Consider the following 13,237-nt stretch of genomic DNA (forward strand, 5'->3'; position numbering starts at 1 on the left):
GTAGACGATTTCTTCAGCTCATAGCCTTCCTTAGTTGTCTATAGTACTTTGTACAGGGTGCAGGGTTAAGGTCTTTTGGGTTTTCCCTGTCACCATTGGCGTATCCAGTGGCATCATGCCTGATTACTCATTCTGCTGAGGTTTTATGGGGTTTGTTTCTGCTATTTCTAGACACACAATACACTGCAAACTCCATGATTCTCTTATACTTTTTCTGTGCCCTCTTCTGCAATGCTCCCTAAGCCATAGTGTGTTTTTGACAGAAGAAGCACTCCAAAGAACTGTCCTAATCGCTTCTCGGCCTTTTGGCTAAGATCAAGTGTAGTATCTATTCTTATCAGTTTAATATCTGATACGTCCTCTACCTGAGGACACTATATTAAATGTATTTTTGTAATTAGGAGTTGGAATAGGAGCTTGCTCCGTCCACTCCACGCATCGACCTGGTATTGCAGTACCTCCAGGAACGTTGCACCCCTCAGGAATAAAGTTGTTTCATTGAAAAAAAAAAAACTGTTCTAAGAGCAGACCAAGAAGCTACTACAAATAAGAATTAATCTTATCATAATTATAATGTTCAAATTATAGCTCTGTAATTTTAAATTAATAGGAACTATAAACTAGAAGCTATACATGCCTTGGTTATTTTAATAAAACAATAGTCTCCAGATTGGTCATTTTACTAAACTTATTCTTTTCACAAATAGAAACTTGAGCTACAGAGGTCCTGGTTTTTTTTTTTTTTCACTGCTTTTCCAGATTTAATATTATGACACATTTCAATGTTTTCATCTTCAAATTTCAAATCATTTTTTACAGATCAACGTTTTAGTCTCTATATTAAGGATTACATGTATATTTGCATTTTAAAACAGTGCCTATGTGTATATTCTTGCATTTGTGAGAATAGAGAAGTCTCCTTCCAAAGTTCTTTTTCTTCTCTCCCAAGTTTTGTGCTATGGGACCTTGCTTCTGCAATCAGGGTATCTCTTGAGAAAGCAGTTGTCTCTTTCATGTAAGTAGTTCAAAAAAGAGAAAGTGGAGCAGCTGCTTTCTGTGAAGAGGGTACCACAGACATCATTTAAATTGATGCTAATTCTTCTAGAGTTATCTATTAAAGTGCAAAGGATGTAGTCTAAATGTCTTTGGCCTAAATGTTCTGTACTGTGTTTGTTCCTTCAGGACTAACCTACCTTTCCAGTGCAGAGAAAAAATGAGAACATTGGCCCTTCTGCTCAAGGAGAGTCATTGTTCATAGGACAAGTTACTACAGCAAATTACATGACAAAAGATAGAACCCATACAAAACATGAATATTTTTTATTCTATTTTGAAGCACAATTAATAAAACTCATGGTCAGAAATTGAGGCTCAACCCGAAAATTCCAAAAGCAGAAAAATCAGCCATTGGCTCTTACCTCAATCTCAGTCTGAAAATGGGAATACTGCTTGCAGGAATCTCAAAATGAGACTGCCCTAAGAGCTGTCTCCCATGTCTTATATTCTTCTCTAAGGCTGGGATTAAAGACATGCACCACTGGTATTAAATGAATGCTATACTCAATTTCTACAGCAAATAAGCTGTCTACTGGGATTAATGTTGTGTGTCATTGTGGCTACTGGAAGAAAAGGTGTGTCTTACCATAACCTGGTCAGAAAGGCTACCCCGTGGAACTGTTTTACTCTCAGATCTTCAGGCAGTCTTTATTCAGTAACATACAATTGAAATGCAATTACATTATTTTTCCTATTAGCTATCAAAATCAAATGACAACTTTCATGGAAATTCTACCAGACAAAATTCATCTGTATTTTCTTGGATTTAATAATCACAAATTATTGGAATTTTATTGGTACTAGTGCCCCCTCTTGATGAATTTAATAAGCAGCATGAAACAGGATTATCAGAACAGCAACAAAATATCCAGTGTTAGAAATAAATAATGTAAAAAAAAAAAAAACAGCCACAAAAAATTAGAAAACATAGTCTCTCACAAAAAACTTGTGTGTGTGTTTTTTCCCCAGGTCATCCTCTCAATCTCATTTGACTAGAGGATTTCCAATAAGCTGTTCTTAAACATTCTGTGTCTGGTCTGTCTTCCATACTCCTAAGATATTATAACTATTATTGGACCCCTGTAGATATCTTGGTGTGCTGTTCTTGTGGTTCATAGGTCTTACAGGTGGGTAGAACTATTGTTTTCCTCCCATGGCAGTTTCCCTTGCCCCCTTGGATACTGTAAGATAGTCCTCAGAGGGTAAGCTTTCTGGTAAGTTATAGCTAAATTTTTAAGTCTTGTGTCCAAAGTCTGTGGTATCTTTAGCAACAAGGTCTTAATTTATGTTCTCAAAGCAACTAGGGTAATGCAATAATCCATGTAAACTTGGGGTCTCATTGACTCCCATGACCAATGACTCAAATGGAGGTTTTCTATTCCTAACACTGGACTTTTTATTATGTAGTCCATGGCTCTTGAAGGAAAAAAAAACATCCGAAGTAATGTATCTTCACTTAAAAATAGTATATGTAAGTGTATACATGCACTTATTATATATTTATGATACTTTTTATTCCTTCCTCAAATTCACAAGTGGTACATATCTTTCTTCCATCCCTCATCTTATTGCTCATAATCCCCCTTCAGAGTTAAATTTACCCTACACTGATGCTCTTAGTTTTTTTTTATTATCATATGTGTCCCTTATCTATTTTTTTTTCATGTTTTATAGCTGTTCTTTATTTGCTTGCCTTACTTTTTAGTTGTTTGTTTTCAGTGGTTTATTTATAAGATATTCACACCTAATAATTCAGAATTGAAATGTCCAAAGAGCATGCTCTATTTAAACTTCTGAATCTGGTTTTTCTAATTCAGTGTGGTATTTTCTAAATTAGCTTATACTGTCCTTTTCCTTTACATATTGGTTATTTTAATAATATTTAATTTTCAAACATTTGAAAATTTTGTAATACTCCTAGGGTATATCTAATTTAATTAATACCTAGTTAAACTTATTACTGATGAGATGAAGTTAGCATGAATTCAATATTTGCAAAGTTATTAAAATTGTATATATGAGTTAACGACTACCTGTATGCTCATCTCCTGAATTGACAAAGTTTATAAATATTTGCAATGTGTCTTTACATTGTGACATTTGTATGCAGTGTTGGATATCTAAAACTGTGATTTAACTTTCTAGTGCCTCATATTGTCCCCAATATCTTATGTACAGGGATATGTTTGCAGGGAGAATACCTAAATTCTGATCTTTTGCTCTGTATGTTTTTTTTTAACATATTTTGCTATATTTTTCTGTCTTTTATTTCACTAGTCTCATCCAAGTCTTTGACAATTATGAGTGCAGGTAGAAACATTGTACATATTAATAAAGTTTTTAATTTTATATTCTTTCTGAGAGAGAATTATGTCAATTTCCGCTTGAAACGCTAATTCCGTAGACAGAGACTGCTCATTTCCCAGGCCACCCAGAACCAAAATAACCACACAGAAGCTGTATTATTATGACACTATTTGGCCTATTAGCTCATTCTTCTTATTGATTAGTTTATATATCATAAATTAACCCATTTCTATTAATCTGTGTATTGCCACATGGTTGTGGCCTACTTGTAAGTTTTCATTAAGCATTTGTCTCCTGCATTTTCTCCTGCTGTAGTTACATGGCTTCTTCTTGACTCAGCCATTCTCTCTCTCTACATCTCTGTTTAGATTTCTTGATTGACATTACTCTGTGAAGCCATTGGCCAAAAGTAGCTTTATTCATTAACCACTAAAAGCAACACACAAACAGAAGAACTTCCCATACCATTTCCCCCTTCTGTTTAAATAAAAAGAAAGGTTTTAACTTTAACATAGCAAGATTACATACAACAAAACAGTAATCAAGTAAGTATTATAGTTAAAATATTTATATCTATTTTATCTTTTATCATAACTAAGGAGAACTATAACTATAACTATCTGTTCTTCAACTCTATCAAAGAAAAAAGGGGAAGTAATGTGGGATTTTCCTCTGTATGCTATGAATACCATTGGTTAATAAGGAAGCTGCTTTGGCTCTATTGCAGCACAGAATAGATCAGGGTGAGAATGCCAAAAAGATAGAGGAGGCCTGAGTCAGCAGAGTTGGAGAGAAGCCATGCAACTGCAGCAGGACACAGGCACTGAACAATAGATGGTAACTTACCAGTGGGCCACATTAATCTGATAATGCAGATTTAAGATATAAGAGCTAGTCAATAAGAAGCATGAGCTAATAGTTCAAGCAGTGTTGTAATAATACAGTGTCTATGTACTTACTTTGAGTCTGGACATCCCGGAAATGAACAAGTGCCTCCAACAAAAGAATGAGACCCAAACAACTGGGGCTAACCATGAGGCATGCCACATTAAAGTTCCAGTTGTTTGTATGACTGCTCAGGGTTAGGAGGAAAATAGAAGAGAGCATGCCTGTCACTCAGCAAATGGGCCTGGAAAAGCAGCCGGATGAGGTCTGCCAGGCATGCACAAGCAGAAGAGCATGGCAGATTCCTGCTGCCATACACAGAGATATTTTCAGGCTGTACACTGAGCTACATGGCAGATTAGCTGTTATTCAAATAAAAACGGTTTATATGCTGCACAGTGGTAACCAGAGTTGAGGTGGTGAAGGCAGCTCCAACTCAGTAATCTTCCATCATGCTGGACTGGGTGGAGCCAAAAGGCAAAGCAGTCTTGGCCCTAGCCATGCCTGCTTAACCTTAAAACAAAGTTCCTGATTAAAAAATAATTACAGATACACATGCAGTAAACACAAATCCAGATGGAAAAGACCTCTAAATGGGTCACAGTGTAGGGTAAATATATGTTGATTTGGGAGAGAAAAGAAATAGTTAGAAAATGTAAATGTTTTCTTTTTTTTGAGTAAAGTCTTTAAAGAAACATTGTATAGACAGTCACAAAATAAAGGAGTAAGGAAAAATAAGCCATGTAAAGATGGAATATACATAGGAAATCTAGAGTATACATATTATTGTGTTTTATTTGAATTTTTTGACTGCAGTTTGATTCTGGGGACTGCTAAGTTAGACACACACACACACACACACACACACACACACACACACACACACACGTGTGTGTGTGTGGTTTAATGGACCAAAATCCCCTGAAAGATCTCCACAAAATCCCAAAAGAAAAATGCCCAACAAAAAGCAGGAAGCAGTTTGGAGAAAACTAAGCCCTATATCCCTAAATGTTGTTTATCAATATTTGTTTACATTTGAAGGGGGATATGTGATAGAGATGACTATTTTGCTTTGGTATGGATCTTGGTTTATTGAGACAAATTTAAGGTCAATTTTGTTTATATATACTTTTGCTCTTGATTAAGGTATTGTGTTTGTACAGCTCATGGACCGGGATGGAGCCGGGAGAACCTTGGACTTCCCACAGAGCAGGGAACCCTGACTGCTCTTTGGACTGAAGAGGGTAATGGGAGAAGGGGAGGAGGTGGAAATTTTCAATAAAAAATTAAAAATAAGACAAAATAAAAATATGTTGTAAAATTAAGAAATATAGGTTAATAAATAGTCATTTATATTAGTCAAGCTTGTAGTCATGTTAGTTAGGCTTTCATGATATACAAAGATAAATTTTAGTTAGATAGGTATTCTTCAGATCTTTCAAAGACCACAAAATATGACATTTAAAATGTTTTAAGAACTTAGAACTTTGCATAACAATAAGACACATTTGCTCCTGGAAACACCAATGTACTTTAAGAGGATGATGGGTATTGAAGAGGTTCCTTATGGGGTTTGCTAACCATTTCAGCAAGAAACTGCTCTTGCCTGGATTGCTTAATGTTATGCTGTATGAACTGGACATGTAGCAACCAGTGAAAAAAGACTGCTGAACATGCCTAAATGTGAGACAGTTTTCAGGGTTTCTGCTTAATAAAAGAGTCTATAAGACACTCTGCAGGACACAGAAGAAAGTGAGTGACAAATTGCCAATATAGGTAGAACTGTCTTTCAAACTTTTTGCTTCATTAAAAAGTCTGCCAGATACTATGTGACTGTAGACTGAAGATGGGTTCCCCAATGTTGAAGAAGAACTTTGGGTGACTGTTTAGGCAGCAAGATATTTTTGCCAATTCTAGAGTTATGGAAGTTGCTTGCAATATACTTCCTGTTTACTCAGGTAATATTATATCCTTCTGGAGTCTTTGATAGGGTTGAAGAATAGATGGTTTTCTGACTTATTCTTATCTCATTATTCCTTCTTATTAAAATTTTACATTGACCAAGCTGTACAATTTTACTTAATTTTATACCATGAAAAATATTTAAGTGCCAATATGTTTCTATCTTTTTCATCTCTATCTCCTTTTACTAACAGATATCTAGAAAAAGCATCCACTGTTCATATTTACATTTCTATAAATATTGAAAACATTAAACATAAAATATAAAACATTAAAAGTAATCTTTTTCATGGATCATCTGTGTATTATCAAGTTCTGTTAATAGCATCTTTGAAATACCCACCCTATATCATATCACTTATCTATTACATGGGACTTAAGGCATGTAGTAGAAGTGGAAAAGAAAAAACATAAAAAATTAATAGAAAAAAATAAATTGATGAAATTTTGTGTAAAATACAAATCTCAAAGATTTTTTCAGTTATTTATCACTGTGTGTATAAGTGATAGAATTTAGTAGAGAAAACAGAGTTATTAATTTACAAGAATTCCCTTGTTTGAGTAAACCAAGTGGTTGGCTTATCTAGAACATCCAAATGAATCATTCATACACTTGCTGGCACAGTCATTTTAGATGGAGACACAGAAGTGGCTGTCAAAGGAAACACCTTTGTTTGAAAGACTTGACATATGCAGATGTTTGTAGTATCTCAAGGAACAAGGCTGACTTCTAAGAGTATTAAAATTAAAACTGGCAGCTCTTCATACCATGGACTTGAAAGACACATAATGCTCCGTTTAACACACACCATTATCCAGGTCGGTCAAAATATTTTCAATTCAAAACAACATAAAACAGTCTTCACTTCTTGCTATGGAAAATGGCTTATGAGCATATACACAAATAAAATAAATATTTGGGTCATCACTTGAGTCACTTTGCTAGAAAAGTAAAGAAAGCAATTTCTATTTAATGTTTTCTTACATCTTTTTTTCTGTGTTCCTTGTAAGTATGGATTTGGATATTGTGAAATAACCAAGTACTAGGAATGATATTTGCATCAGACTTTATTCCTGTTGTATTAACCACAGAAACTTTTGTTTTCATACAGAAGATTTTACAACTTTGTTGAAAAAAGTCTGATGATGATATTGTTTCAAAAATGCTAAAAAAATCAAGAGACACAGTAATGATAATTTGGCATTAAAATATATTCTTTATACGCTCTACTATGCATTGTTTCTTGCTGAGACAGAACAGTGTTATTAGAAACATTGAATGCAAAGGTCTTGAAATGCTTACTCAGCTCTTAAAATGTTTCAAGTAACCTATAATTCAACTGTCAGTCATGCTTCTTTGCTCAGTCACCAGTAGAGCAAATTTCACATAAATATGAAACATGTTTGCTGAATTTTTATATATGTGATAGTTTGTCTGAATGTTGTATTAATGTATTACCAGAGATGGTGATTATATTCTACTTATTATCAGGCCTTCTTTAAGTCCCATAATCTTTTACATAATCTACTTTATACTATTTGGACATTGAAGGTGCCTTAAAACAAAAATGATGTCAAAAGTACTAGCAATAACATACTAATTGAGATCTTTGGTGCCTAGATAAGTAAACCATGTAATAAAGAAAAATAAATAAAACAGGGAGAAGTGGTTACAAATACACGCTCATTTCAGGTCATTAAAATATGTATCAACTGATAAAAAAGTCACGTAAATTGTTAATAACTTTACATCCAAAACAATAGAAAGTATCTTTTTCTGATTCTTTATTTGAAAATTAACTGTATATTCAAACTAAAGATACTTTGAAAGTATGAATGTTTCCAAAAATGATTTAGTTACATATCCAAGAATGCATATAGGCTATCTATAAATGTGAAATTAGTTTCTCTGTCTTGATTATATCATAGGCTTCATTTTCAAGTTCACAATGAAACAATTTCATTTTAAAAATATAATAAACATATTTTAGATTAGGTACAATAAAATGCAATTCATATGAGGATTTATACACTTATAATTATGCATATTGGTTAAGTGAGTAATGTATTGTTTTCTAAAGCAATTTCCTCCTAGTGGAATAGGCTTCCCTCACAATTTGAAGGAATTGGATTCAGTATATCAAATGAAGTGATCCTTACAAAGCTTGTTTCTGAGATGAACACTAAGCAAATTTGACATCTTGCCAAGGAGAAAGGAGGGAAATTATGCTTTTTATTTAGTCACACTCCTGAAGAGGATTTTGTAGTCTTAATAAACATTTAAAAGATAAATTATTTTCTTGAAACAGTTATTTCTAATTCTTTTTGTCCTCAAGCCAAGGTGCAATGGATTTTCTCTCTTAGGGCTGGGATTGTAGTTTTTTCTGTCATTTAGAATTAGTGTTGTCTACTTTATTGGCTTATCTACTAATGTATGACTACCAAGAGGACATTTTAAAAATCTACTAAATTTACTATATTCAAAATGATATTTAAATACTATCTGATACCTATCCACTCAAAATACATGTATAAATTTTCACAATAGATTTTGAAAAACATGATTGTTTGCATAAATTATAATTTTTGTGCCACGTGTATTTATTGCTAAATAGTCAATAATAGAGGTATTGTCAGATGTGGTAAAATGTGAACTTCTAATCTTGTTAGTACTTGATTTAATTCTTCATGAACCCTAAATAAGAAAACATATATCTGTTTTGAGAAGTAATATTACGTAATTGGTACTGCCAGGAGCAGATGTGTGTCATCATCATGAAAAAATCCTAAGTTTCAAAACATTTAAAAGCCATATTCTGAAGGTCTCTGAAAGATCTGAAGAATACCCAACTAACTGAAATATACCTCTATATATCTAGAAAACCTAACTAACATGACTACGATCTTAACTATTATATATGATTATCTTTTAACCTATATTTCTTAATTACATATTATGTTTTAAATGAACTGCATAAACACAATACCTTAATCAAGAACATATATATATATTTATATATATATATATATTTATAAAACAAAATTGTTTTATAAAATGTTTTATAAAACATTTATATATAACAAAATTGACCTAAAACTTTTATCAATAAACCAAAATCCATAACAATGCAAATTATTCATATCTATATCATAGCCTTTTTAAAATGTAAACAAATATTTATAGACAATATTTGGAGATATGGACATAGTTTTCACCATACTGCTTACTGATGTTTGGGGATGCTGTTAATCATGTCTTTCATTTTGGGGGAGTGTTCACAGTGACCTTTCAGGGGGTCATTGTCTATCCAACCATCTTAGTCTGGAAGGATTCCAAAGGTTCTCATCCTCTGTGGAAACAATAGAAGAACATCTTTTCCAAAGCAACATGTTCTTAGAGTCAAATTTTGGAATCAACTACTTTTATGTTGCTTTAACTTAGCATCCATACAATGAAATGTCTCTTTATACTTAGCATCTTCACAGTCATATAATTAAAAATAATACAATAATATACATAATCAGACTCTCTGTGAATTTTCCATTTTTATGTGGCTTATTTTTCTTTACTCCTTTTAATCTATTCCTATCTATACTCTGTGTCTTTAAAGACTTTATCCTAATTTTTAAATCATTAACTTTATTTTATGACTCTCTATACTTTCTTCTTTATTTCAAGCCCACGTATATTTATCCAACACTATGACTCATCTGGATTTGTATTTATTGCATATCTGCAAGTCTTCACTGTCCAGGAGCACTTTTTAAAAGGGAGAAGGGAAGGATTGGGTAGAGCTTGGGGGAATGGGATGGGTGAGATAGAGGAAGGGTGGATATGAGAGCAGGGAAGAAGATATCTTAATTAAGGGAGCCATTTTAGGGTTGGCAAGATATTTGGCTCTAGAGGGGTTCACAGGTATCCAAGGAGATGTCCCCAGCTAGGTCCTTGGGCATCAGAGGAGAGGTTGCCTGAACTGGCCTTCTCCCATAGCCACACAGATGAATATCTTGCATATCATCATTGAACTTTTATCGTGTGGATGAAGATAGAGACATCGACCCAAATTGAAGCACTGAACTGAGCTCCCAAGGTTCAGATGAAGAGGAGAAGGAGGAAGAACATGAGCAAGGAAGTCAGTACTGTGAAGGGTGCGTCCACCCACAGAAACGATGGGACTAATCTAATGGGAGCTCACCAAGGCCAGCTGGACTGGGACAGAAGGAGCATGTGATCAAAACGGACTCTCTGAATGTAGCTGACAATGAGGGCTGACTGAGAAGCCAATGATAATGTCACTGGGTTATGTTTCTACTGCATGTACTGGCTTTTTGGGAGCCTAGTCTGTTTGGATGCACACCTTCCTAGACCTGGATGGAGGGAGGAGAGCCTTGGACTTCCCACAGGGCAGGCACCCTGACTTCTCTTAGGACTGGAGAGGGAGGAGGAGGGGGAGGGAGAGAGTGGGAGATAAATGGGAGAAGGGGAGGAGGTGGAAATTTTTAATAAATAAATAAATTAATTTAAAAAAAGAAGTCACGGTTAGCTTGGGATTGCAGATATCTATTGGGCCTACAATCAGGATAATATGGCAACTGTGCCTTTATTTTCATGCTCCCATTTTGGGTAAGAGTCCTATTCAACTATATACACACACACACGTTACTTAGGTCAGTTACTCTTAATATTGAGGACTTTACATTTGCATGAGGAAAATTATTAGAGTTGTAACATTTTTAGATGTCATAATGAACATAAAAATTTATAATATCCATGTCCACAGGACAGAACAGACTCCCAAAATTCAGGCCTAAGCCTGAAGGAACACACAGTCTTTATCTTAACCAGCTGACTGTTATCTGATTATTCTCACTGATTCTTTCTCCAAGTCCTTTATCCTTGCTGTCACCTTGGATTCCAGGAATAAGAGATCCTTTTGATAAATACCTTGTGACAAGCATCAAGCAGTAGTAGCATTTACTCTGACAGACACAGAATGGCCAATCATGAAGTAATAATAAAGGGCATTATAGTCTGAGCAAGAATGCCTGAGTGAGCACCATTTTATGCCTATCTAGATCTTGTTCCTTTCCTGTACAATCCTGAAGATCTTGTAAGTTCCCAAAAGGTAGCATTTAGTATGTCTTTTTAGGTTAACTTTGCTACGAATAAATTCATGTCCCACATTCATCAAAACATGCACTCTCTTTGGAGTGTAGGGCTGTACTTTCGTCTCTGTGACCCCAGATGGGTCCTTTGCCTAGGCCTGTATTAGTATTACCTGTTAGTAACAAGCCTGTAACATTATGCTCTGCGACACATTTAAATCATTTTATGATCCAAGCCATAAAAATACTTTAAGGTAGGATATGACAAAATAGAACAATACTGAATGATTATTCTGAAAGGGAAACCATGGCATCAGAGTTTTATTATGTAATTCTCATATTACCATACATTAATTTAGCAATTTTCAAAAACAGATAAGATTATAATTTAATCTATCTGGTACTATAAAAAATAATTGAGTAGCTTGAGAGGTGGCCCAGATGTTAAAAGCATTGAATATTCTTCCAGAAAATCAGAGTTCTATGTCCAGAGCACACATCATATTCAAAAATATCCCTAACTCCAGTTGTAGGAGATCTGTTGCTCTCTTTAGGTTTTGTGGCATCATGCCTTCATGTGGTAGTGCATTGATAGACATCCATACAAAACACTCATAAATACACAAAAATCATAATCTTAAAAACAAAAATCACCCTTAATAAAGAAATATTGACATAAAGGATTTACTGTGGAAAAGGAAAATCATATGACCAAAAGATATGTAATAATGTGACAAATATTTGAAATATATATATTCACAAAGAATAAGTCCTTTCTGTGAGTGCTTATATTAAAGCTTAATCACTAAATTAAAATGTGAAATAGGAATGAATTGAAACAAATTAAACATTTTTCAAATGAGAAATGTGGATGCACTGTAGAGAGAGCTCGGCAGCAACAGAGTACATTGCCCTTTTAGAGGACTCCCATTTTGCTCTTAGAACTCATGTAGTGCAATTCACAAATACCTATAAATCTAGGTCCAAGAAATTTAATGTCAACTGATGTCCATAGGTACGTGCACTTGAATTTATGGCCAAACACTGACACACATGCATAAACATAATTATACAGTAAAGCATACACAATAGAATGTATTTTTATACATATATATGCATACACACACACATATATATACATACATCTATATATCTTTATAACAAATATAATTAAAGAAAAAGAGGTGAATGCTAATAGCTTGAGAAGGCAGGAATATGTAAGGAGCATGAGAGAAGACATCAGAAAGGGGCTAGATGGAGTAAAAATGTGAAAAGAAAATAAGTAAAATAAATCATAAAAAATAGAAAAAATGTAACCCTAAATCATTTTATATAACTTGACATCATGTCCAACATCTGGACATCATGGTAGGTATTAGAAAAAGATTAATGTCTTCATAAAGACATAAAAGAATAAACTAAATATTTACACAGAAAAAGAGCAACTAAAGTTAACATAAATGTATAATGTGATCTAATTAATCTTTGAATAAATATTTCTTTTATTATTTGTGCATGATCTTGTATGTAAAACATTAGACACACATCTGTACATGTATACATATATAATTTATATTCATCTGAGTAATATAAGACTTTATACTTTGATTCTACACATGTATCGTGTGAGCTTTTAAAGTTAGGTTGCAGTGATGTGTTACTTTCACATACCAATTTTAGAAAGTTCATAAAATGTCATCTTGGTTTATAATATCAAAAACAAATTTTATTTTATGAAGTTAAAGGATAATGAGTGCATCCAAAGATCTTAGCATCTATAAATTTGTTTTTCATTTGAGCAATTACCAATTTAAGAATTAAAAAAACATCTTTTTGGGTCTGTGTTACCTCACTCAGGATAGTATTTTCTATTTCCATCCATTTGCATGCAAAATTTGAGAAGTCATTGTTTTTTACCGCT

At 33.6% G+C, this 13,237-nt stretch overlaps 1 non-coding gene across 1 annotated transcript; it reads left to right on the forward strand.

Annotated features, from left to right (window-relative positions):
• The first annotated feature begins 289 nt into the window (after positions 1-289).
• On the forward strand, positions 290-480 carry LOC113457519. The gene has a single exon (XR_003378080.1). It is a non-coding gene; the product is annotated as a U2 spliceosomal RNA (small nuclear RNA).
• Positions 481-13,237: the final 12,757 nt, after the last annotated feature.

This window comes from Microtus ochrogaster, linkage group LG1 (genome assembly GCF_000317375.1).
Source record: "Microtus ochrogaster isolate Prairie Vole_2 linkage group LG1, MicOch1.0, whole genome shotgun sequence".
Taxonomy (NCBI): Eukaryota; Metazoa; Chordata; class Mammalia; order Rodentia; family Cricetidae; genus Microtus; species Microtus ochrogaster.